At 44.4% G+C, this 27,633-nt stretch overlaps 1 protein-coding gene across 1 annotated transcript in view; it reads left to right on the plus strand.

The window, feature by feature from the left end:
* LOC122942428 (roundabout homolog 2-like) overlaps window positions 1-27,633 on the plus strand; it is a 70,251-nt gene that overhangs the window by 299 nt on the left and 42,319 nt on the right. The gene's annotated exons all lie outside the window — the stretch shown is intronic.

Genomic DNA, 27,633 nt, shown 5'->3' on the forward strand with positions numbered 1-27,633 from the left:
TTTAATTCTATTATAGTATACTATTCTTCCGTCGCGTTTACAGGTTAACATAATATTCTAACAAAAAACCTGTAAAAACATTTTAGCGCTTTTTGTATTTTAATTTTATAACAAATTACTAAGATTTCATGGAAAGCTCAATACGGCTTGTCATACAGACATGCAATTTTTTAATTTTTTGTTCAAAAGTTTTCAAAGTTCCTAATGGCGTCATTTCATTGCGCACTCTTGACCCTCAGCATGAACACCTGGCGCAGGATGAGCAAAAATGAATCGGAGCAAATTTTTATAACATCGTATCTGGCAGTAAGGAAGACAGCCGGCCCCCAGTTCTCCATGTGCTGGAATTATATCAAAAATAAAAAATTTTGATTTGGTAAAAAAAAAAAAGTGACAGAATCCGGCCTATTTCATGGATGGCCAAACATGTAGAGATCCAGAGGTGGTGGGGGGACGACAGAGGTTGTACTCGCGTTCTGGCAGCAGGAGCCTGAGAGGGTCCCAAAGGCCCTGATATTGCATGGGGGTCAAGGAGCTTCATGTTATTTTGGATAACAGGCCAACAAACTGGACCTCTGCATAAGACATCAAAAATAAGTAAAACATTTGAATCCAAAAGATAAAAAAAAAAATAATACAATAAAAAGATATGCAAAAAAATAAATAAATCATAAAATTTATAAAGTAAATAAAACAAATTTGCCATCCAGGATATGGCGGCTCAAGTTATACAGATTGCACGCTACAGAAATGGACGGTGGCTCTCACAAATATAAAATTTAGCCATAAATAAAAAAAATTATAATAATACTTTATAATAAAAATAATGTTTTCTTTACATTTTCATACTTTGCATCACTATATCCCATAGCGCTTCACGTCTTATTGACAAATTTGTGGGTGCAAGGTCAAGGTCCAAAATACAGTCTCCAGTTTAGTATTGTAAAAGTGACATACAGCAGTTTTATTTCCCTTTTTATAATTTTTTACAAAAGATTTCTAAAAATTACGGCTGCCCCTTACCGGGCATCATCTTATTTTAAGTCCTAGGGACATAGTTAGACAACTTGTAATAATTATTACTGCATAATTACACACGCCCCTATAGCATTGTACAGTTTTACTCACATAGGCTGTACTGCATTATAGTTTCTTGTGAGATTTTTTTATTTAAATGATATGAAAAATGTACAAATATAAAATTAGAAGGCCAACGATGATTCCAAAAAGGAAACGCAGTTTAGCTGAAGATTTCATTGAAATGTAGAGGGACGGTGTGATACAGCCTGCTCCACGTGTGTCTACAGAGCACGCTACGTCATGTACACACAGAGATATATAACTAGATGATCATTTTACATTATTTTTCATTAAAAATGATAGAAATAAAATAATAGCATTTTAAATATACAATAAAATAGATGATAACATCAGAGTATAAAATCTTTTCATTTGACATGGGTAAAGATTTTTAGAAATATTTTTTCATTTTTATCAAACCACAGGACAATTACAGCTTCGACAGAGTGATAGGAAATGATCTCCAATGTGAATTCAAAATAGTTCCCGTATTCTGTGTATTCAACGGTCAAGCAGAACATCTTCCCAAAAATGTAAAGCAAAAAAATTCCCTTTTTTGGACAGTTTCTAATTGCTTTGTATGGTACAGGGCCCGATGTGACATTTTCTTCGAGAACTTATTCGAATTGTACGTTTAACCGTATAGGCTACATTGTATTCTATGAGCTGAGTATGAATGTGACCATAGACATTCAAGAATTATCTATGGATTGTTATCATACAAACGTGAGGGACCTTCTATGGTGGGGCAGGGGCAAAAATTTCGGACAGATACCCTTAGGTCAGGGATGCTCAACCTGCGGCCCTCCAGCTGTTGCAAAACTACATCTCCCATCATGACTTAATAGCTGTAGGCTGTCCAGGGATGCTGGGAGTTGTAGTTTTACAACAGCTTAAGGGGCAGCAGGTTGGGCATCCCTGCCCTTGGTGATTTTTATCTTAGGGGACAAAATCAAACTGGAAGATTCCAGATTGTCCAGTCCACTTCTTCCACAGGTTCAGACATCGGATGTGGGCCGAAAGGACCTTAAATTGTCTACAGAACCTTAAGTTGGCCATACACCACAGATTACTTTTTACTTAACCCTCTGATTTCCATGGGAACATTCATCTACCTAACGTTTCACAGCTCTGACCTAAAACCAGGTTGGATTTTAACATGTCCAATCATTTGGTTCTTGGGAAGATAAGCTGCTTTCTCCCCTCTCCACATTCCGAGCACATGCATGAGCACTGAGGGCAGAATACACGTGTGTGAGGGGTTTGGGATTTACTCCACACATGAAGAGGTAACATGAAGCTCCTAGGACCCATCGCAAAGTCTGTGTGAAGGCCCCACAACTATCATGAACCTTTTATAGTCTCCTTATATGGGGCAAAAGGACCTTTTCAGGCTCCTCGGGCTCCGGGTATTTTGTGTATTTGGTACATTTGCACCCCCTATAGGTATGCCCCTGCAGATCAGATAGGAACAGAGGTCAGCCCCGTGTTACATATGACATATCAGCGTTGGGACTCCCTTTTTGGTAGTTGTTGTGATTATTACATAGCTTGTTTTTCTTAGCATGATTGAATTTAAAAGTGAAACAGACGAATCTCCCCTTCCTGGTTATTTCCACAGAACCTTACTGCCCTCTAATCGTCTTTTGTTTTTGCAAAATGTAAAAAAGAAAAAGAGAAAAGTTAAAAACAAATTTGAAATTTTTACAGATATTATTTTCCTTAAAAATGTTTTTTATATCATGGCCCTAATTTTCTATCTTATTGTCTGTTCATTGGTATGGGTGTAGGAGGGACTGAAGAGAGCGGCTGTTTTGGGTTACACGTCGGGGAGATTCATTCAGAAACTGTTGGGTTTTCCTCACTGATTCTCCTCACAGTTATAAAAGCAATAAGTTACCAGCGGGTGACTAACAATACAAAAGTGTAAAAAGATTCTATAGGGCAAATGGTTTTATGCTTTTTCAATTGGAAAAAGCAAAAATTCTCCTGGTCCGATCAGGTCTGGTGTTGGGGGCGAGGATTGGGGGGAAATTACCAAGGATCGTGTAGCTTGGAGGACGACCCTAAGAAATTTTTGACAATCATTTACTTCTTCTGCATCATGTACTTTGGGCCGCTACGATACCATGGTTATGTGGGCACCTGTGCTTACCCCTGGGCAATGGTTGCCATCTCTTCTCCGTGCTGTTTCGGGGCAGGGATAGACAACCTTTGGGCCAGAAGGGCTCTCAAAAAAAAGGCAGAGGGCAGTTTTACCATAGCTTGTTGTGGTAGCATATTTTGATCTGGATGTTTGGAGCGGCCGCTCTCCATGAGGTTCAATGCCCTTCTGGACAGCACCATTGCCCAACCGGTGGTCATCTACTTGTCCTATCAATAAATCGAGGACAGTGTATGAGTAGATTGTGAGCTCTGCTGTTCAGGTTCACTCTACTTTACTCACTTTTGTCTCTTCTACTGACTTAAAGGGGATCTCCAGGAGGTATAAATAAAGTTTATTGAAGAAAACTCAGGATGAGCTCATCATTTTCAACATAATATCAGTGGTCATTTGGTTTTAGGGACCTGCTAAACATTATTTATCAGGTTCTGTGGTCACTTCAATAAACTTTATTGATACATAAGTTAAATTTATTTTTTTCTATTAGTCGTTTGCATGTGAATTATTGGGATTTGTGACCACATTGTCATTTGTAGTTTATTACAAACAGTGAACGGGTCCTGTGCTCGCTTCAGTAAACTTTATCGAAAACATTTTCAACATCTCCTTTTAAATAAACTTTATTGAAGAGTGCTCACATTTTGCGATATATCATCAGTGGTAATTTGGTTGTGGAGATCCCCCTATTCATTGCTTTCTGGAAACACAATGCCATACATTATTTATTATACATCAGTCAACGGGTCCTGAGCTAGTTTCAATAAACTTTATTTATACAATTTTGAAAACCCCCTTTTTATTTTATTGCTTTTTTTCTGTTGGTCCTCTACGTGCTAGTTATCTGTGACCAACTCCGCTTGATTTAGGAAGTAGCGCATTAACCATAAGTATTTCTGTCTCTGCTGCTTACTTATAGTGGACCTCCAGGACGGTATAAATAAAGTTTATTGAAGACCGCTCACAACGTTCTCACATTTTCTGAATTATTATCAGTGGTATTATGGTTTTAGAGACCCCCCCCCCCCATTCATTGCTTTCTGGAAACACAATGCCTTACATTATTTATTATAAATCAGTCATTGAGTCCTGTGCTAGTTTCAATAAACTTTATTTATACGATGTTGTAAATTTTGATTAGATTTTTTATTATTTTTTATCATTTTATTGTATAACTTGTGACCAAATTGTCATACACAGTATCTTACAAGGATGGTCACCGGTCCTGGTCTCTCTTCAATAAACTTTATTTATACAATGTTGTAAACCCCCTTAAAATTTTTATTAGATTTTTTTATTATGTTTATCATTTTATTGAACTTGTGACCAAACTGTCATACACAGTATCTTACAAGGATGGTCACCGGTCCTGGTCTCTCTTCAATAAGCTTTATTGATACGATCATTACACGCCCATTAAATCTTTTTTTTTCTGTTGTCCCGTCCATGTATAAAGCTGACCGGTCGGTCGATACAGATAATTCATCCATTACATCCTATCGATGATGTTGAGCTGGTTTTAGCTATTAGATTGCCCTAAAATATGGAGGTTCCAGAGAAACCGCCCTGCTGGGATCTGAGGTTTTATAATGGTGTTCCAAAAAATAATTAATTTTAAAGATTAAATATCATTTAGATATTGGAGAAGTAGACAGAGTTGAATTTTGGGAACATCTCCTTGCTTTTCTTTGATGGGATCATTCCTGGTTCCTCCAAAAACATAGGGTTCCCTTACGTCCTACCAGCAGCACAGATGGGGTTAACTGCCCCCCGTGGACTGGTAGGACCGGCGGAATGTTTAATGAGCCCAAAGAATAAACCAATAAAAGAACTCCAGCTCCCTTAAAGGGAGGGGTTCATCCCCCAGCCCACCGTGTTTTTTTCTGTCCTTTGGACAGGTGGACTGGCGAGTTTTACTCTCTCCTTGTTGAGAATTGGGGACGTTTTTTGACTCTTTGAGCCATGAGTGTTCCCCTTTTTTTCCAGTTGTTAGTGCGCTTATATTTGCGCCTCATTTTCTGCAAGTGGATTAGTTCTACTTGCCTCGGTCTCCCCCTGTGAGTCGGCAGCGCTCCGCTGCATGGCTGGTATGGGCGCCGCCATGACCGGAAGTGACGCGGGCCTAGCCGCGGCGTCACTTCCGGTCCCTCGGCCGGCCGTTCGGTCCTGACTGCAGAAATTCAGGATAAAGATTACCGGCCGGTTTTTTTCTTCTCCAGGGGGGATGGAGGTGTGGTGGTGATCACCACTTATTCATTAACCTTCTCTTTTAGGGAAGGCTACAGCTGATGAATGGCAGTATCGTTAGGGGGAGGATTATTTTAACAAAGACCACTCCCCTGGGCGGAGCTACTCTATTTAAGCTCCCTGCTTCCATTCAGTCGGCTCTGGCTGCGCTGCTCTTACAAGCAAGCTCCAGAGTCTCCTGCATTTCTGTGATATTTCTCTATCCAGACGGGATTTTTTGCCTTTCAGAGCCTATTACTGACTCCTCTGGTTCGTGCTCCTAAAATCATGGAGGGTTTTTCCCTTATTTCTTTTAGGATGTTTTGATGTTTTAATTGTTTTCCCTTTCTATTTTCAGCTATGGCCTCTCCCCAAGAGCCCAATCAGCTACGGAAAACAGCTACCAAGAGGAAACACCTGGCTTGCTATGATTGCAATACGCCTCTTGATGAGAGCTGCCCTTTCTCCAGGTGTGACAGTTGTCGTTCCACCACTGCTACTGAGCCTTCGATGCAGGACATGTACCAGTGGGCCAAAACTTATGTTGACGATTCCATTCAAGGGGTCGTACGTCTCCTTAATGAGAGGCTACCTGTTCCCTCCCAAGCTCCTATGGAGGTGAGCGGGGGCCCCGATAGGCCTTTACCCCTTTCTGTGGGGTCATCTTCTTCTGAGGAAGAAGAATCGACTTCTGGCTTTTTTCCACCGGAAAAGACTCAGAAGCTTCTGAGGTCCATCAGGTCGGGGGACCATGATGTTGACGTAGGGGAGTCTTCCGATCCCGCCTACCGGACCCAGCGGGTCTTTAGGGCAGATGAGACCCTTCTCTCTGTGATGCACCTCCCTCTAAGGGGGCGTCTTTTACCCAGACTCTTATGGGCCCAAGAAATCCCGCATCCTTGGGTCCAAAATATCGTTGCCATAGGCAATCTAATAGACCTTGTTTTTCTCCCCCCAGGAAGTCGCAGTTTTTTGCCGGCCAGGCAAAGAATCTTGGAGGTCTATGTTCAAGACTACCTTTCCAAGGGAACCCTGGAGGAGGTACCGGCAGGGGAGAAGGGTCTAGGGATTTATTCTCCAGTATACCTGGTTCCCAAGAAGACGGGAGATCTTCGGACGATCAGAGATTGAATACTTCTCAATCCCTTTTTAAGGAGGACCAGATTCCACACGGAAACTATAAGGTCGGTCAGCCACCTCCTCAGCTCTGGGGAGGTGATGGCCATTCTGGACCTCAAGGCTGGGAAATTTTTCACGATCACGGTCCAGATACTAGGAGTAGGCAGACATCTCCAGTTTGCCGCCCCTCCCTTCGGAATCTCGTCTGCCCCCCTGACCTTCACCAAGGTCATAGTATCGGTAGTGGCAGCATTGAGACTCCAAGATCTGACCATTGTCCCTTACTTGGACATCTGGCCTCTACTTTCCCATCTTCTTCATGTCGCATTTTTTCTTCTGCTCCACCTAGGTTGGATTGTCAACTGGCTGAAGTCGAACGTGAGCCCTTCGACTTCTATCCGTCATCTAGGATTCTTAGTCGACTCTCTGGAGATGTCCCTCCAGTTGACACCAGAAAGAAGAATGCGGATACAGGACCTAGTAAGGGTCCCTTATGTACCACAATGAGTCTCCATATGGACCCTCATGAAGATGGTGGGGCTCGTGTCAGCGACTGTGGATGCAGTCCCTTGAGCTTTATAGCACCTCCGGCCCCTTTAGTCGGAGGTCTTAAACAAACGGAACGGCAGCCCCCTGGGGCTAGATTCCCTGTGCCCCCTATTCAACCAGTCCCAACTTTCCCCCACAGGGTGGTTTTATCTACCACAGGGGAAGTCTATGACCCAACCAGCTTGGCTCATATTGACCATGGACGCGTCCCTAGTAGGCTGGGACGCTCATATAGACGGGTCCCCAGTTCGGGGATCCTGGTCTCCTCAGGAGTGGCATCTTTTTTCAAATCTCCACGAGATGTGTGCTATCCGGCTAGCCCTCCTTCACTTCGCCCCTCAGATTCGGGGCAAAGCAGTGAAAGTCCCGTTAGACAACAGGACTGTCGTGCTTTATATAGACAAGCAGGGAGGCACAAGATTCTTACCCCTTCCGTCTGTGATCGGGGTAATTCTGCGGTGGCCAGAGCTGAACTTATCCCATCTATCCGCCACTCACATCTGAGGCTCCTTCAACGTCATCACGCACCGCCTAAATTGCGGCCTATCGACCATGGAATGGTCACTACATCCGGAGATCTTCAAATAGTTAGTCCTCAGATGGGGGATGCCATAGGAGTATCTCATGGCAACCGAGTTCAACGCCAAGGTACAGAGGTTTTGTTCCCTAGACAGGGAGGTCAACCCCCTGGCGATAGGCGCTCTGACAACACCGTGGAGGTTCAGGCTGGCGTACATCTTCCCTCCCCTTTCCATGATTCCGAGGGTATTGATGAAAATCCGTCAGGATCAGGCCTCGGTAATAGCCATCATACCATTTTGGCCCAAGAGATCCTGGTTTTCCCAGCTCATTCAGATGAGTCGGGGACAATATTGGAGACTCCCCCCGGAGCAGACCCTGGTGTCATGGGACACGCATCTCTGCCCAGATCTGCACAGACTCAACCTGACAGCCTGGAGGTTGATCAGTCCCTTCCCAGAGTGGATGGGCTCTCTGAGTCGGTCCTGAGAACTTTATCGCATTCCAGAGCAGAGTCTACTAAAAAGGCCTACTCCCGGATCATGAGGATCTTCACCTCTTGGTGTAGCTCCAACCAGGTGGCGTTTGCAGATCCGCCCCTCGCAGCGATCTTACAGTTCCTTCAGGATGGGATGGACAGAGGTCTCGCCCCATCTACCCTAAAGGTCCAAGTGTTTGCCATCTCGGCCTGTCTTAACAGACCATATTCTCGGGACCCTCTCATCAAGCGCTTCCTTAAAGGAGCGGAAAGATTGAAGCCTACAATACTGAAACCCGTCCCTCAATGGGATTTGTCAGTTGTTCTCAGGGGGCTAGCATCCCCCCCCTTTGAACCCTTGGAGGAGGCAAGTTTTAAATTTTTAACACTTAAGATGGTCTTTCTTCTGGCCATAACTTCGGCCAAAAGAATTTCGGAGCTACAAGCTTTCTCCGCGTTATACCCATATACCATGTTTCTACAGGATAGGGTCCTTTTAAAATTTCTACCTTACTTTAGACCTAAGGTTTCAACCTTTCAGAATATTAATCAGGTAGTCTCTCTACCTGTATTACTCTCTGCCTCCTCCTCTGATGTCCCAGTGCGACATCCACTGGATATATCTAGATGCCTTCAGATCTATGTGGATAGATCCAAAGAATTCAGGTTGGATGAAAATCTCTTTATCCTGTTTGCCGGTAAGTCTAAAGGCCGTAAGGCGTCTAAAACGACTATTAGTCGCTGGGTCAAGGAAGCTATCAGGGAAGCTTTCACCTCTCAATCCTTAGATCCTCCGGAGTTTGTGAGGGCCCATTCTACAAGGGCCGTAGCTACCTCTGTTGCGGAGAGAAGTCTTCTCCCCCTAGAGTTGATCTGTAAGGCAGCTTCCTGGAGCTCTGAATCAACCTTCATCTCCCATTATAGGATTGATGCTAGGGTATCAGAGTTTTCGGCCTTTGGGCAGACAGTTCTTGCTTCTGCCGAGCATGAGGACCCTCCCTAGGGGATTCTTCTTGCTATCTCCCCATCTGTGCTGCTGGTAGGACGTAAGGGAATCGTTAATTTCTAACGATAATTTGTTTTCCCTTAGTCCTAACAGCAGCACACAAATTTCCCGCCCTAAAGCATTTTTTTCTTGTGATATACACGGTGGGCTGGGGGATGAACCCCTCCCTTTAAGGGAGCTGGAGTTCTTTTATTGGTTTATTCTTTGGGCTCATTAAACATTCCGCCGGTCCTACCAGTCCACGGGGGGCAGTTAACCCCATCTGTGCTGCTGTTAGGACTAAGGGAAAACAAATTATCGTTAGAAATTAACGATCCTCACCCCCTACATGAACGTGTAAATTGTATGGAGCGGTATTATGGCACCCAAAGGACACCCGAAGTCTATGGGCCCACATTGTACCTCCGTGTGTCTCTGGTTTCATACAGAATTATTATTTTTTTTATCTCAAGCCCCTCAGATACCATTTGCTGCCATGTCCACGAGTAATAGAAAAAAATCTGTTGCCGATTTTGATGCATATTGACGCAGGTCAGTTTTGATGTGGATTTTTTTGGGGCAAATTTGGTTACATTTTTGTCTGCGTTAAAGATCCAGATGTAAAATTCTGCGAATTTCCTCTAAGTGGGAGCCTCAAGCAATACGGTGTCATACGGAGGCACCATATGGCAGCATGGTTCTGTAATAAGGTGCTCCCATGCTCAGAGGACAACTAGACAAAGTCAATATTACCCAGGGGTAGATTGGCCTTAGACCTTACAGGGAAATTTCCCGGTGGCCGATGCCCAGGGGGCCGCCTGAACCCTCCTCACAGCCAGTGTTAGTTTTTAAGGATGCATTTTGTGCTCCTGGCCTCAGTATTTTGTGATGGACTGTGGTATTTGGCTCTGTTGGGGCGGTATAATGTGCCACAATATGGTATTGCTGGCCCTGCCTTCCATCAATTTGGACCTAACTAAAAAACGGGGCCACTTTTGGTATTTTTTTCCAGGGCCACTTTAAGTTCCCAGTCCGCCCCTGACATTACCTGCAGCGATGAAGACTAACCCGTGGGCATGCACTCGGGTGAACTGATATCATTGGTAATGAACCATGTGGATGATTATCGGACACGGTTACAGTTACGCTCCATAATAAGACCGACAGAAAAAATACTGTAATGGAGAAGTAAAGATATTCCCAGGATTGCTTCTAGGGGGGAATATCTTAGACGTACGGCTTCAATGGCGTCATGCGTTCCACGTAGAATGCTTTAACTCGGTCGCCATTTTGGTCTATCAAAATAAAATACAACGTAAAATGATGGGATCTGCTGCCATTTTGGCCAAAAATAGGCTTCTCCTTTATGATATTGATAGGATCGGCGGCGGCTAGGACATCTTTAAACTTGGAGGCTATGCCAGATGATGGTGGGACCTGCAAAAGATCTCACCATTGAAATGACTGAAATTTGGCGGGGGGCCAGTATAGGAAAACTTCTCGTCATCCATTGGCTGACGATGATGATAATTCGCCCTCTTTTGTAGAATTATGGGACAGTCCTCCCTGCCGCAGAGTTCTCCATACATCTGAATGGGGCTTGCAGAAATCCATATCTAAACAACCCCTTTCAGATGAATGGAACTGATTTGGTGTTTCGGTATTTGCTGCGTGTGAACATACCCTTACAGGAGCGGACGGTCAGATCCTAAGAAAATGTAGGTAGGCAACTCCCCGAGCCGGGGAGAAGTGGTCAGAAGGATAGTTCTATGTCAACAGCTATCGAAGGTGTACGACCATCTCTAGGTGGCTTGATGCTGCCCCTGGCTATTAAAAAAAACTGATCCTTTAGAGATTGTGACCCTTTACCGAACCTTCTTTACTCTTTGTAAAGCCAAGTTGGACACGACTGTAACGTGTTCGTGTATTTGGGTTGGAGGGTCATCTTCGGATCAGTAGGAACTTGTGGCAGAGCTGGTTTTGTCATCTACTTTTTGAGGGGCTGTTTATACTGCAGGATCATTTTGTGATGATCTAAGTTGAGTTCTGAAGAACCTCGAGAGTTTTGAGTGGAATATGGACATAAGGAGGTTGAATCGGGTCGTAGAGTGACCCATCATAGTGTATGGAGCCAAACTGTACCTCCGGGAAGATGAGGATCGAGCAGTTGATTTTCAATATGCCCAATCCTTTTGCTCTTGGTCGGATAAGCTGCCACCAGAAGCACTTTCTCCTCTCTCCCTGTTCGGGAAGCATGCATGCTCAGCTGAGCCGGGTGTGCATGTGTGCGGGGAGATAGCACGGTGATGCCTATGGTTTCAGCTCTGCAGGGATCTCCCTTCACAGTGAAACTAATCACATCCTCTGACTGATAATAAATCGTCATCAGGAGGTAAAGAAACAAAGGGGAATCTTGCAACAACGTCATGAAGAAACCGATACATTGTAACAAGTGCATCAGTTATGTGGCTCTAGGGGTCAAAATGAATCCTTTTCACTCCTTTGTACTGAGGAGGAGGTTAGGGCCAATTCTCTTGTTTGTTAAAAGTGATGCATCTGGCCACACGGGGCCGGGCCACGCCCTCTCTCAGCAGCCAATGGCTGTGCAATTTAGCTGTAAACTCGTGCAGCCATTGGTTGCCACGGGCTGGGAGTGGCCTGGCTCCGTGTGGCCAGATGCACATCCAGGCAGTACCCACACTATGCAGGTCCTCTGGAGAGGTAAGTCATGCACATCTAGTAGCAAAGGGCAAGGGATAAACCAGGGCAGGGCCCACTTTCTCCAAGGGCCCCATAGTAAAGGCATGGCTGCCACTATGGAATGTGTCTGACTGTATCATAAATCACTATGGTGAAGTCAGTTCGGGTCAGCGGAGCCGTGGCCGGTGCGGCCAACACATGGACTGTGTTTCCCAGATCGAGCGTGGTCATGGGAATCAACCCTCACTAGCACAATTCACCCATTGTTGATGCTCATACAGGTCAAGATGAGCGTTAATGACAAAACCGGTTGAAGGGTATGTAAACTTTTGCAATATACTCTCTCTCTCTCTAACTCCGTGTCACCATGGAGCCCTTCCATCAGAATCAGAAACTTTCTATGTTTGAACAGAAATTCACAAGTGGAACTTTCCTCATTGCATCTTACGATAATGTATTATTGTTGTTTATTATGTTTAGGGTAATATTTTATTGTATTTTTCATAATTATTTATGGTAGGGTTTTTTTTTTTGTTTTAAAATATTTTATGTATTTTTCATATGTTTTAATTATATTTAAAAAAATTATATATATATATATATATATATATATATATATTTTTTTTTTTAGATTGTGCATCCATTTTAGAATTATATTTTATGCTATTTTGAGGATAGTTTTGAATAATCTTTTAAGTCTTTCTAGCATTTGCCTATAGTTTTTTAAATACATTTACTCAATAGTTTTTTTTATATTTCTAATTCAACTTTTTAAATATATTCAGCGCTACTTTTCCCATAATCGTCAACTTTTCCCATAATCGTCATTTTGAATATTGAACAGTATTTTGTTTTTAAGATAATCTTTTATAATTATTTTATAATTATACTTTTTTTTATAAGATTTTTTTATTGTTTTATTTATTTTATGTTTTTATGTTAAATTATATTTTATGTATCTGTTTTAGCTTTCTAATTCTATGTGATGTGTTGATAGTTTAGTTATATTTTTTTCCAGAATTTTTCTTAGAATTTTTTTTGGGTGTGATCTTGGTGAGGCTGAATACAGCTGCTCGGAGACCCTGGTGAGATCCCGCTGTGCTAATTGCTGCATGATTACTGCTTGTTACAGCAGAGCTGATTGAGCGCACGTCGCTTCAAGTACTAAACAAATGTTCTGTTTTCATCGGGGTATTAAATAATGTTTACAGCCAAATGATAATGCAATTACGGATATTTGTCAGGAATTATGCAGGAAGGGATTTGCTACGAGGAGAAAATTCTAGATCATTATTAGGCCTCATGCGGTCCACAAAAAACGTATCCGCAAAAAATACGGATGACATCCGTGTGCATTCCGTATTTTGCGGAACGGAACAGCTGGCCACTAATTGTCCGTAATGCGGACAATAATAGGACATGTTCTGTTTTTTTGCGGAACAGAAATACAGAAATACAAAAGCGGAATGCACACGGAGTACCTTCCTTTTTTATTTTTGCGGACCCATTGAAATGAATAGTTCCGTATATGCAAAATAAACAGAACGGACACTAAATGAAAATACGTTGTGTGCAAGAGGCCTTAGGGTCCATTCACACGTCCGCAATTTCGTTCCGCAATTTGCGGAACGGAATTGTGGACCCGTTCATTTCTATGGGGCAGCACGATGTGCTGCCCGGACACGTAATTGCGGACCCGCATTTCCGGGTCCGCAATTCCGTTCCCGAAAAAAATAGAACATGCCCTATTCTTGTCCGCAATAGCGGACAAGAATAGGCATATTCTATTAGTGCTGGCAATGTGCGGTCCGCAAAATGACGCTGCCCGTGTTGACGAGTGAATGGACCCTAAACTGAATATTTGCCATATAGGAGCTGATGTATGACGGCGGTGGCACACAGGTGGACAGGCGGTATACAGACATGGGTGATGCTGGTATTATAATGTTATCCAAGGTGTTACATAAGGGCTCATGCCCACAAGCGCAAGTGCTCAGTGCCCGCATTGCGGACCGTAAAATGGCCAGTTCGCAATATACCGCCGTGTGCACTCCGTTTTGCGGATGCGGACCCATTGACTTGAATGATCGGACTTCACCTCTCTTTTGCGGAGCGGAGGCACGGATCGGAAGCCCACGGACGCACTATAAATCACTTCTGTGGGCTTTCGGGTCTGTGCCTCCGCACCGCGAAAAGATAGCACATGTTCTATCTCTGGCCGTCACACGGCCGGTGACCGTGCATTGCAGACCACTATTTGCGCTTGCGCTCGTGGACCCTAAGACTGCAGGTAAACGTCACTACCCATACACCTTCAATAAGTGTCATCGGACAGCCATCACTCCCCGTACACATGCATGCTCGGCTTGGCAGAACATGCATGTATTTTCAGTAGGGAGTAAGAAGAAAGCTATTAGCAGACACATTAACAGGTGGCTAATCTCCCCAAGAAGAAAAGGATCGGACATGTTAGAATCCACCTGCTCGATCCTTCTCAACCCTGACAGAGGAGCTGGCATTTATCTTAGGGCTCATGCACACGAACGTGCTTTTTTGTCCGTATCTGATCCGCATTTCTTGCGGGTCGGATACGGACCCATTTACTTCAATGGGTGCGGAAAAAGATATGGACAACACACCGTGTCCGCATCCGTATGTCCGTTCCGCAGCCCTGCAAAAATAAAACACATCCTATTCTTGTGCGTTTTTTCGGACAAGGACAGGCCAGTTCTATATAAAGGGCAGGAAGTTCCGTTCCGCAAAATGTGGAACGCACATAAGCAGTATCTGTGTCTTGCGGATCCGCAAAGACACCAATGGTCATGAGCATGAGCCCTTATGTGTATGGCTAGCTTTACGGCGGAGCCCGTGTATTGTGCCGCCATATGGCATCCTGTTAAGGAGATATTGGGGGAATATACAGTATTATGTCGCTTGCTGCAGTTTTCCTGCATAAAAATACGTTAAAGATTTTGGTGCAAAATTTGTAACTTTTCTGAGCTGAGCTTAGCGGGAGGGGGCAGACGGCCCAGTAGATTTAGGGCATGGCTGCACACCGACACTAAAGGGTTACACAGTTATACGTTATACGTGCGACATGAATCTTTATATAATGTATTTCAATGGTGGCGGAATGGAACAGGCTGCGACTGCGGCACGACCGCCACAAACTAAATCTGATTTGGATGGATTTTTGTGACTGTTGCACTGCGACACCATGGAAACACGTTACATGAAATGTCGCCGTGTAGCCGTATCATTTACACCAGATACTGCCACACCGCAGTGTAGAGCATCACCAAGAGCGTCTCCTTCTCCGGAGGACCCGTCCTGTCTTGCATTACACAGACAACCCATTGATGTGAAGGGACATGGTGCAATACCTGGTTCCCCCTGTGATGGCGCTGCAGGGAGATTGAACACTTACTGCCAGGCTTCCGCACAGCTGATCGCTGGGAGTCTCTGCAAGAGGACACTACGTGATCTGCTGATGGTCAAGAGAACCCTTTAAAGGGAGTCGGTCATCATGAAAGGCACAATGCCTTGTATAACTAGGTCAGCTGAATATAATACCTTTCACTTAGCAATCTGTTGATTGAAAAAATAATTTTTAATCCATATGCAAATGACCAGTTAAGTGCACTGGGGGCGGGCTCAAGCCACTCTGTGCACCCTTGCTCCTCCTCCCTCTCCTTCTTGATTGACAGGGCCAGGCGGGATGACTATGCAGGAACCTGAAGAAAGTTGCTGGCAGAGGAAGCAGGAGGAGTAAGGGAGCACAGAGTGGCTTGGGCCCGCCCTCAGTGCACTTAAAGGGGTTGTCTCATCATGGACAATGGAGGCATATCGCTAGGATATGCCCACATTGTCTTGTAGGTGCGGGTCCCACCGCTATATCGAAAACGGAGCCCTGCAAGTGAAGGAGGGCACACTGCGCATGCGCAGCCGTCCTCCATTCATTTTCTATGGGGCCGGTGAAAATAGCTGAGCGCTGGCTCGGCTATTTCCGTCAGCCCCATAGAAATTAATGGGAGCGGGGGCCGCGGTGCGCTCCCATTCACTTCTATGCGGAGTCGGCTTGGTGGTGGCCGGACCGTAGTCCTCCAGCCACCATCTTGTGGGGCTCTGGTCTCGATATAGGTGCGGGTCCCAGAGGTGGGACCTGCACCTATAAGGCAATGGGGGAATATCCTAGCGATATGCCCCCATTGTCCATGATGAGACAACCCCTTTAACTGCTCATTTGCATAAGGGGGTTATGCAGCAGGACAGCTGCGGTGGATGCAGACTCCTGGATGCAGCTGTTGTCTCGATGTTGTCAGCAGAGCGGCTGTCCTGCCCCAAATCGCTGCTGCTTGTGTGGGTGGGGCTCTAGGGCGACTTTCAGTTGTGCGCAAATGTCGGTAATATAAAAAAAACAAACAAAAAAAAACTGTGATCTGATCATAATGGTTTCCTAGGAAAATTTCGAAAATTTCCCCAAATCCAATTTTATTATGATTCGGGTGACCCAGCAAAAGAGCAGCGCCTTGTGGGTAATAGGTAAGTAGGAGGCATTCAGGTGAGGTAAGTATCACTACTCAACTAGACAGACTGGTCAGAGCTGTGGGAAAGTGACAGAAATGGAGATTTTCATTTACCAGCATTATTATTTAGTATTTTTCTATAATGATAATAATTAGAGATGAGCGAATATTTGAGCATATTTTGAAATTCGTTCTCGCTTCGCTTGGTGGTAAAAGCAGAATTGCGTTATGGATTCTGTTACCACGGACCATAACGCAATTCTATGACGGAATGCATTCATTCTGTTATAATAGAAGTCTATGGGCTGCAAAACGGATCCGTCCCGTTTCCGTTATGCAGGGGAGTCCTCTCCTGATCCTCAGTCCTCTCCTGATCCTGAGTCCTCTCCTGATCCTCAGTCCTCTCCTGATCCTGAGTCCTCTCCTGATCCTGAGTCCTCTCCTGATCCTCAGTCCTCTCCTGATCCTCAGTCCTCTCCTGATCCTGAGTCCTCTCCTGATCCTGAGTCCTCTCCTGATCCTGAGTCCTCTCCTGATCCTCAGTCCTCTCCTGATCCTAAGTCCTTTCCTGATCCTCAGTCCTCTCCTGATCCTGAGTCCTCTCCTGATCCTGAGTCCTCTCCTGATCCTCAGTCCTCTCCTGATTCTCAGTCCTCTCCTGATCCTCAGTCCTCTCCTGATCCTAAGTCCTTTCCTGATCCTCAGTCCTCTCCTGATCCTGAGTCCTCTCCTGATCCTCAGTCCTCTCCTGATCCTAAGTCCTTTCCTGATCCTCAGTCCTCTCCTGATCCTGAGTCCTCTCCTGATCCTGAGTCCTCTCCTGATCCTCAGTCCTCTCCTGATTCTCAGTCCTCTCCTGATCCTCAGTCCTCTCCTGATCCTAAGTCCTTTCCTGATCCTCAGTCCTCTCCTGATCCTGAGTCCTCTCCTGATCCTGAGTCCTCTCCTGATCCTCAGTCCTCTCCTGATCCTGAGTCCTCTCCTGATCCTGAGTCCTCTCCTGATCCTCAGTCCTCTCCTGATCCTCAGTCCTCTCCTGATCCTGAGTCCTCTCCTGATCCTCAGTCCTCTCCTGATCCTGAGTCCTCTCCTGATCCTGAGTCCTCTCCTGATCCTCAGTCCTCTCCTGATCATCAGTCCTCTCCTGATCCTCAGTCCTCTCCTGATCCTAAGTCCTTTCCTGATCCTCAGTCCTCTCCTGATCCTGAGTCCTCTCCTGATCCTGAGTCCTCTCCTGATCCTGAGTCCTCTCCTGATCCTGAGTCCTCTCCTGATCCTCAGTCCTCTCCTGATTCTCAGTCCTCTCCTGATCCTCAGTCCTCTCCTGATCCTAAGTCCTCTCCTGATCCTCAGTCCTTTCCTGATCCTCAGTCCTCTCCTGAACCTGAGTCCTCTCCTGATCCTGAGTCCTCTCCTGATCCTCAGTCCTCTCCTGATCCTGAGTCCTCTCCTGATCCTGAGTCCTCTCCTGATCCTGAGTCCTCTCCTGATCCTCAGTCCTCTCCTGATCCTCAGTCCTCTCCTGATCCTAAGTCCTTTCCTGATCCTCAGTCCTCTCCTGATCCTGAGTCCTCTCCTGATCCTGAGTCCTCTCCTGATCCTGAGTCCTCTCCTGATCCTGAGTCCTCTCCTGATCCTCAGTCCTCTCCTGATTCTCAGTCCTCTCCTGATCCTAAGTCCTTTCCTGATCCTCAGTCCTTTCCTGATCCTCAGTCCTCTCCTGATCCTGAGTCCTCTCCTGATCCTCAGTCCTCTCCTGATCCTAAGTCCTTTCCTGATCCTCAGTCCTCTCCTGATCCTGAGTCCTCTCCTGATCCTGAGTCCTCTCCTGATCCTGAGTCCTCTCCTGATCCTGAGTCCTCTCCTGATCCTGAGTCCTCTCCTGATCCTGAGTCCTCTCCTGATCCTCAGTCCTTTCCTGATCCTCAGTCCTTTCCTGATCCTGAGTCCTCTCCTGATCCTGAGTCCTCTCCTGATCCTGAGTCCTCTCCTGATCCTCAGTCCTCTCCTTATTCTCAGTCCTCTCCTGATCCTCAGTCCTCTCCTGATCCTAAGTCCTTTCCTGATCCTGAGTCCTCTCCTGATCCTGAGTCCTCTCCTGATCCTCAGTCCTCTCCTGATCCTGAGTCCTCTCCTGATCCTGAGTCCTCTCCTGATCCTGAGTCCTCTCCTGATCCTCAGTCCTCTCCTGATCCTCAGTCCTCTCCTGATCCCTGAGTCCTCTCCTGCATAACGGAAACGGGACGGATCAGTTTTGCAGGCCATAGACTTCTATTATGACGGAATGAATACATTCCCTTATGCATTCCGTCATAGAATTGCGTTATGGTCCGTGGTAACGGAAACAATAACGCAATTCTGCTTTTACCACCAAACGAAGCGTGAACGAATTTCATAACATGAAATTCGCTCATCTCAAATAATAATGATAATAATAAGTATAATTATTATTATATCCTTTATTATCATTTTGTATTTTTAAATTATTATTATAATTATTATTTATTTATTTGTATTCTCTTATGATTTTGCATTTTTCTATTATTATTATTATTGATGTTATTATTCCCTTTATATATATTTTTTAATTTTCTATTATTATTTGTTGCTGTTCTTCTTATTATTTATTTCCCTTATTACCGGTATTTAGCATTTTGTATTATTATTAATATTATTGTTATTATTATTATTTCCCCTTATTATTATTTTTCCCTATTATTAGTAGTATTATTGCTTCCATTTCTACAGACTATAATATCATGGGCAATACCAGAGCCTTTACTGGCGGCCATGTTGGTTGACAGTCACCCAGCTTTCCCAAAAACAGATCTGAATGATAATATTATACATTGTGCTGCCTTCATTTATTATAAAGGAGTGATTCCCCCAAAGCAGCGCTGACCGTAAATCACACACGTCTCAGTTATGTGGAAAGTGCTGATCTGTTATTCTGACACATGACATCGAGCGCAGAGAACTGAATCCGTCACCGAATAGGAAATAATGACCAGAAAAAGGAACAAAACTTCCCACCAGAGCAGTTAAAGGGCCCCGCACCCCATAGTTACCCCCTCCCCCTGTGTCACCGTCTATGGCTACATGCACATGAACTTTATTTGCTTCCGTGTCCGTTCATTTTTTTTTTTTGCGCATAGGATACGGACCCATTAATTTCAATGGGTCCGCCAAAAATGCGGACAGCACACCGTGTGTTGTCCGCATCCGTATGTCCATTCCGTAGCCCCGCCAAAAAAATAGAACATGTCCTATTCTTGTCTTGTTACAATGGATCCGCAAAAAAAACTGGATGGCATTTTCCATTGATCCTGTGGGTCCCCCCCATCATCTCTTTACTCTGCTTAACCCTTTCATATAGGGCTCATGCACATAAAAGTGTGTGCGCCAGCGTGTCCGCAATATACTGGCACCGGCCCTGTGCACTCCGTATCACAGATGTAGACCCATTGACTCAAATGGGTCCGCGATCCACAAAGACAAGGGGGAACATTTATCAAAGGCTGACTTTTTACCATGGGTTCACACCTGAGTGTTTTTATACGCGTTTTTTGCAATAGTAAACGCGCGTTTGAAGCGCGTTTGTGTGATTGACTGCAGTGTTGTCCAATGAGTCTATGGGCCAAAACGCGTGACAAACGCCCCAAAAAAAGCTCAAGAACTTGTTTATGCGTCTAAACGCGCTGTAAAACGCTCAAGTGTGAACCAGGGCCATAGGGAAGCATTGGTTTTCACGTGTTGAGCGTTTTACAGCGCGTTTGAACGCGCTGTAAAACGCTCAGGTGTGAACTTAGGGTTACTCTGGTAGAAAAATACAAAATAACAATAATAGTAAAAATTATAATAATAACAAAATAAACTAAAATCTCTTTTTCTTCTGCGATGATTCCACATTCTCCGCAGGTTCACTTTAGCGTTGCTGACGGTCACTGACTTGTATCTGGTGCCCTCTGCTGGGAGGTCATGGTATAGCAGCTCTGCCTTCTGTTGATACCAAAGTCTATACCGAAAAACCTATCGAGTCTCCTGATGTGTCTGTTTTAGTCACTACTTGTCTTCCTCATGTCATAATTCAGGAGCGCCTACTCTTATGACTCTGTGTTGTATCATTCCTATATTATTCCTGCTACAAGTTATGAATGAATTGCCACCAGTCTGCAGTGAAGGTCCAGCTGGGTGTTACCAGTTAGGTGCAGTCTTACATTGTCCATTCAGTGCTGCCAGCGTAAGACTGTGCAGGGACACACCCCGAACTGGTAACACCCAGCTGGACCCTCATTGCAAACTGCTTGAATTGAGTTCATAAACTTCTAGCAGGAATAATAAAGGAATGGCGCAACATAGAGTCCTTGTCAGGTGCGGCTGGGTGTAGAGTGTATATAAGCTGTGTATATAGTGCGCGATACAGTTGTGTGTGTAGGTGGATGTACACGTCACAGTGACTTTTCTCGGGGGATGTGGTGGGCTCCTGACAGGTTTGATGTTCAGCATAGAGAGACTCTGATTTACCAGTTACTTCCGAATATCACACGTTTCGCTAAAGAAGCCCCTTCCCCTTCCTTACCAAGACCCTCTGCCGCAAAGCTGGCGCTATACTCTGTACAGTAACACCGCCTCAACGTCGTAGCCGCAGGGCTGACCTATACCGATATTTAATTGAAAATTAAAGGGGTCCTCTCACTTCAGCCAATGACCATCTATCATGTAGAGAAAGCGAATACAAGGCACTTCCTAATGTATTGTGATTCTCCATATTGCCTCCAGCGTATAATGCGATTTTTCCATCACATTATACACTGCTCGTTTCCATGGTTACGACCACCCTGCAATCCAGAAGCAGTGGTCGTGCTTGCACAATATAGGAAAAAAAGCGCCGACCTCTCTGGTGGTCAGGACTGTGGGAGCGCACATGGACACACAGCAGCTCCCGTCCCGGCCACCTCGTATCTGTGCTGCAGCGGCGGCCGTAACCCCTGGAAACGAGCAGAATATAATATGATGGAAAAATGAATGAAGCCTGCAAAGGCGGCAATATGGACATTCACAATACATTAGTAAGAGTCCACATGATAAATGCCGTTTGCTGAAGTCAGAGGACCCCTTTACACTCATTCACAAAGCCAAATTCTGTGTCACCAAACGATATAATTTTGGCCAATATAATCCTATAGGGTAACAAACTCTCACATAACTGGCTACTCGTTTTATGATACAATGTAACATTCTGTGATATGAAATACAATCCCGTAACCCGAACTTACATTTTGTGCCACGTGACACCAAATAAGTATAAAAAATATAGATATTTTTTGGCATTAAGTATCAGTAAATCACTAATGTTGTCTGTTGCATTCCTCTACTTTTGTAACTCTGTTCAGTCATTGAGAAGTTTTAGAGACACGTGGTTGTTATAATGGGGGCCAGGTTTGTGGCCCCCCAACTTTCCCAACTTAAAAATGTCTTATTTTCGAGGGTCTTCAGGGTGAGATGTGAGAATCTCGCGCACTTCTCTCCCACTCCTTCCTGTTGACAAGGCGACGTTCATGTAAGATCTGAGATGTCGTCTACGTATCCAAGAGTGAGTGAAGGATCCTGTCTTATCTCGTGGGGATCTTACCCGCAGAAGCCGCTCGTCTCTGGGCCCGACCTCAAAAATACTGAGCTTGGGACGATATCTCAATATTCTCCCAGGTGTATGAACCACAGGAGGACGGTATTATGCAGCTCATTCTCCACATGATGGGAGGCGTGCTGGAAACCAGTATCACAAGAGGCTTCTGGGTCAAGCTTTGGCCTTAACATTAAATTATTCCCTTTTAATCTCCGTGCCGTACAGTCGGTTCTGTTGTTATCTCAGTTGCCCATGTGGGTGTGTCGGCACAATTGTAGCAGTGTATGGCGGTATTCTTTTAGCACTATATGATGGTATTAATTCAGCAACCATGCTTGATGGATATGCAGCTGTGACTATGAATATGAATGTGCTACTCTAAATTTTCTTGTAGTATATATTGAGGGTAACGCCTCTTTTAGGGCTCATTCACACGGCCGTTTTTTGCGTTCCATATACGGTCCGTATACGGAACCATTCATTTCAATGGTTCCGCAAAAAAAAAAAAAAAAGAATGTACTCCGTATGCATTCTGTCTCCGTATTTCTGTTTTTCCGTTCTGTTAATAGATAGAACATGTCCTATTATTTCCCGCCAATCACGTTACGTGGCTCCATTCAAGTCAATGGGTCGACCAAAAAAACGGAACACACACAGAATGTACTCTGTATGTCTTCCATATCTGTTCCGTTTTTGCGGAACCATCTATTGAAAATGTTATGCCCAGCCCTATTTTTTATATGTTATTACTGTATACTGTATATGCCATATGGAAAAACGGAACGGAACCGGAAACACTACTGAAACGAAAAACGGATCCGTTAAAAAAAGGCCTGCAAAACACTGGAAAAGCCATACGGTCGTGTGAACGAGCCCTTAGACTGAGCAACGCCCATCTGCCTGACGCTTCTGAGCAGAGTACAAATGTAGCTGGTTCCTACACCGTCCTGAAAATTGCAGGCTTAGGTAAGTCCATGAGAGGCGGTATATTATGCCCAGCCCAATTATTGAGCACTGTATGGTAAAATTGTTTGTTACTGCTATTGTGCACCCTGATGTGATACTATTAAAAAGTGTAGGGTGGTATTATTATATTCAAGCGAGGTATTGCAATATTGTTTGGCACTGTTATTGTGCACTATATTAAGGAGTTCTTACAATTTGCTCACCGTATGGCCAAATTGGTACTCTGCATTGCGGTATTATTGGTACATGTAGGAACTGTATGGTACTGTTATTGTGCAATGTAATGCGATATGATTGGAAAGTGTATGGTGGTATTGTTTGAATACAGTTTGGTAATATTGTTTGTTACTGTTATTGTGCTCTGGATTACAGTATTAGAATATATATAGTGGAAGTAGGTACACACTGTGTGGCTAAAGTGGTACTGATATTGTACCTTGTATTGTGGTATTATTAATAGTGTGTTATGGTATTTTTTAGGTACTTTATGTTAAATTGTCTAGTACTGTACAGTTATTTTGTACTATATTATGGCATTATTGAAAGGTCTGGTGGTATTATTTGACCACTGTATGGCAATACTGTTTGGTACTCTTTTTGTATGCTGCACTCTTACATTATTTTAATGTGCAGTATATGGTGGTATTAGTTGGGCACTGTATGGCATTTTATGTGGTATTATTGGAAAGTGCTCGATGGTATTATTTGGACACTGTATGGCAACATTTTTTGGTACTGTTATTGTGCCCTGTATTGTTTTACTATTAGAAAAACGATGATGATGTTATTTGGTGCCGGTATTGTTTGGTACTGTTATTGTGCGCTGTATTATGGCATAATTAGAACATATTCCATGGTATGAGTTGGGAACTGTAGGGCAATCTTGTTTGGTACTGTTGTTGCACACTGTGCTGTAGTATTATTTGGGTACTGCACAGAAGTGGTACCTGTCCCCTGTACACTACGTGCAGAATTATTAGGCAAATGAGTATTTTGACCACATCATCCTCTTTATGCATGTTGTCTTACTCCAAGCTGTATAGGCTCGAAAGCCTACTACCAATTAAGCATATTAGGTGATGTGCATCTCTGTAATGAGAAGGGGTGTGGTCTAATGACATCAACACCCTATATCAGGTGTGCATAATTATTAGGCAACTTCCTTTCCTTTGGCAAAATGGGTCAAAAGAAGGACTTGACAGGCTCAGAAAAGTCAAAAATAGTGAGATATCTTGCAGAGGGATGCAGCACTCTTAAAATTGCAAAGCTTCTGAAGCGTGATCATGGAACAATCAAGCGTTTCATTCAAAATAGTCAACAGGGTCGCAAGAAGCGTGTGGAAAAACCAAGGCGCAAAATAACTGCCCATGAACTGAGAAAAGTCAAGCGTGCAGCTGCCAAGATGCCACTTGCCACCAGTTTGGCCATATTTCAGAGCTGCAACATCACTGGAGTGCCCAAAAGCACAAGGTGTGCAATACTCAGAGACATGGCCAAGGTAAGAAAGGCTGAAAGACGACCACCACTGAACAAGACACACAAGCTGAAACGTCAAGACTGGGCCAAGAAATATCTCAAGACTGATTTTTCTAAAGGTTTTATGGACTGATGAAATGAGAGTGAGTCTTGATGGGCCAGATGGATGGGCCCGTGGCTGGATTGGTAAAGGGCAGAGAGCTCCAGTCCGACTCAGACGCCAGCAAGGTGGAGGTGGAGTACTGGTTTGGGCTGGTATCATCAAAGATGAGCTTGTGGGGCCTTTTCGGGTTGAGGATGGAGTCAAGCTCAACTCCCAGTCCTACTGCCAGTTTCTAGGAAGACACCTTCTTCAAGCAGTGGTACAGGAAGAAGTCTGCATCCTTCAAGAAAAACATGATTTTCATGCAGGACAATGCTCCATCACACGCGTCCAAGTACTCCACAGCGTGGCTGGCAAGAAAGGGTATAAAAGAAGAAAATCTAATGACATGGCCTCCTTGTTCACCTGATCTGAACCCCATTGAGAACCTGTGGTCCATCATCAAATGTGAGATTTACAAGGAGGGAAAACAGTACACCTCTCTGAACAGTGTCTGGGAGGCTGTGGTTGCTGCTGCACGCAATGTTGATGGTGAACAGATCAAAACACTGACAGAATCCATGGATGGCAGGCTTTTGAGTGTCCTTGCAAAGAAAGGTGGCTATATTGGTCACTGATTTGTTTTTGTTTTGTTTTTGAATGTCAGAAATGTATATTTGTGAATGTTGAGATGTTATATTGGTTTCACTGGTAAAAATAAATAATTGAAATGGGTATATATTTGTTTTTTGTTAAGTTGCCTAATAATTATGCACAGTAATAGTCACCTGCACACACAGATATCCCCCTAAAATAGCTAAAACTAAAAACAAACTAAAAACTACTTCCAAAAATATTCAGCTTTGATATTAATGAGTTTTTTGGGTTCATTGAGAACATGGTTGTTGTTCAATAATAAAATTAATCCTCAAAAATACAACTTGCCTAATAATTCTGCACTCCCTGTATATGTGGAGGGGGCAGTGTTGTACACTGTGCTGTAGTATTATTTGGGTACTGCACAGAAGTGGTACCAGTCCCCTGTATACATGGAGGGGGCAGTGTTGTACACTGTGCTGTAGTATTATTTGGGTACTGCACAGAAGTGGTACCTGTCCCCTGTATACATGGAGGGGGCAGTGTTGTACACTGTGCTGTAGTATTATTTGGGTACTGCACAGAAGTGGTACCAGTCCCCTGTATACATGGAGGGGGCAGTGTTGTACACTGTGCTGTAGTATTATTTGGGTACTGCAGAGAAGTGATACCTGTCCCCTGTATACATGGAGGGGGCAGTGTTGTACACTGTGCTGTAGTATTATTTGGGTACTGCAGAGAAGTGATACCTGTCCCCTGTATATGTGGAGGGGGCAGTGTTGTACACTGTGCTGTAGTATTATTTGGGTACTGTACAGAAGTGATACCTGTCCCCTGTATACATGGAGGGGGCAGTGTTGTACACTGTGCTGTAGTATTATTTGGGTACTGCACAGAAGTGATACCTGTCCCCTGTATATGTGGAGGGGGCAGTGTTGTACACTGTGCTGTAGTATTATTTGGGTACTGCACAGAAGTGGTACCAGTCCCCTGTATACATGGAGGGGGCAGTGTTGTACACTGTGCTGTAGTATTATTTGGGTACTGCACAGAAGTGGTACCTGTCCCCTGTATACATGGAGGGGGCAGTGTTGTACACTGTGCTGTAGTATTATTTGGGTACTGCAGAGAAGTGATACCTGTCCCCTGTATACATGGAGGGGGCAGTGTTGTACACTGTGCTGTAGTATTATTTGGGTACTGCAGAGAAGTGATACCTGTCCCCTGTATATGTGGAGGGGGCAGTGTTGTACACTGTGCTGTAGTATTATTTGGGTACTGTACAGAAGTGGTACCTGTCCCCTGTATATGTGGAGGGGGCAGTGTTGTACACTGTGCTGTAGTATTATTTGGGTACTGCACAGAAGTGGTACCAGTCCCCTGTATACATGGAGGGGGCAGTGTTGTACACTGTGCTGTAGTATTATTTGGGTACTGCACAGAAGTGATACCTGTCCCCTGTATACATGGAGGGGGCAGTGTTCTACACTGTGCTGTAGTATTATTTGGGTACTGTACAGAAGTGGTACCTGTCCCCTGTATATGTGGAGGGGGCAGTGTTGTACACTGTGCTGTAGTATTATTTGGGTACTGCACAGAAGTTGTACCTGTTCCCTGTATATGTGGAGGGGGCAGTGTTGTACACTGTGCTGTAGTATTATTTGGGTACTGCACAGAAGTAGTACCTGTCCCCTGTATACATGGAGGGGGTAGTGTTGTACACTGTGCTGTAGTATTATTTGGGTACTGTACAGAAGTGGTACCTGTCCCCTGTATATGTGGAGGGGGCAGTGTTGTACACTGTGCTGTAGTATTATTTGGGTAATGCACAGTAGTTGTACCTGTCCCCTGTATATGTGGAGGGGGCAGTGTTGTACACTGTGCTGTAGTATTATTTGGGTACTGCACAGAAGTAGTACCTGTCCCCTGTATACATGGAGGGGGCAGTGTTGTACACTGTGCTGTAGTATTATTTGGGTACTGTACAGAAGTGGTACCTGTCCCCTGTATATGTGGAGGGGGCAGTGTTGTACACTGTGCTGTAGTATTATTTGGGTACTGCACAGAAGTGGTACCTGTCCCCTGTATACATGGAGGGGGCAGTGTTGTACACTGTGCTGTAGTATTATTTGGGTACTGCACAGAAGTGATACCTGTCCCCTGTATATGTGGAGGGGGCAGTGTTGTACACTGTGCTGTAGTATTATTTGGGTACTGCACAGAAGTGATACCTGTCCCCTGTATATGTGGAGGGGGCAGTGTTGTACACTGTGCTGTAGTATTATTTGGGTACTGCACAGAAGTGATACCTGTCCCCTGTATACATGGAGGGGGCAGTGTTGTACACTGTGCTGTAGTATTATTTGGGTACTGCACAGAAGTGGTACCTGTCCCCTGTATACATGGAGGGGGCAGTGTTGTACACTGTGCTGTAGTATTATTTGGGTACTGCACAGAAGTGGTACCTGTCCCCTGTATACGTGGAGGGGGCAGTGTTGTACACTGTGCTGTAGTATTATTTGGGTACTGCACAGAAGTGATAC

The sequence above is a fragment of the Bufo gargarizans genome, chromosome 6 (genome assembly GCF_014858855.1).
Source record: "Bufo gargarizans isolate SCDJY-AF-19 chromosome 6, ASM1485885v1, whole genome shotgun sequence".
In the NCBI taxonomy this organism is placed as follows: domain Eukaryota; kingdom Metazoa; phylum Chordata; class Amphibia; order Anura; family Bufonidae; genus Bufo; species Bufo gargarizans.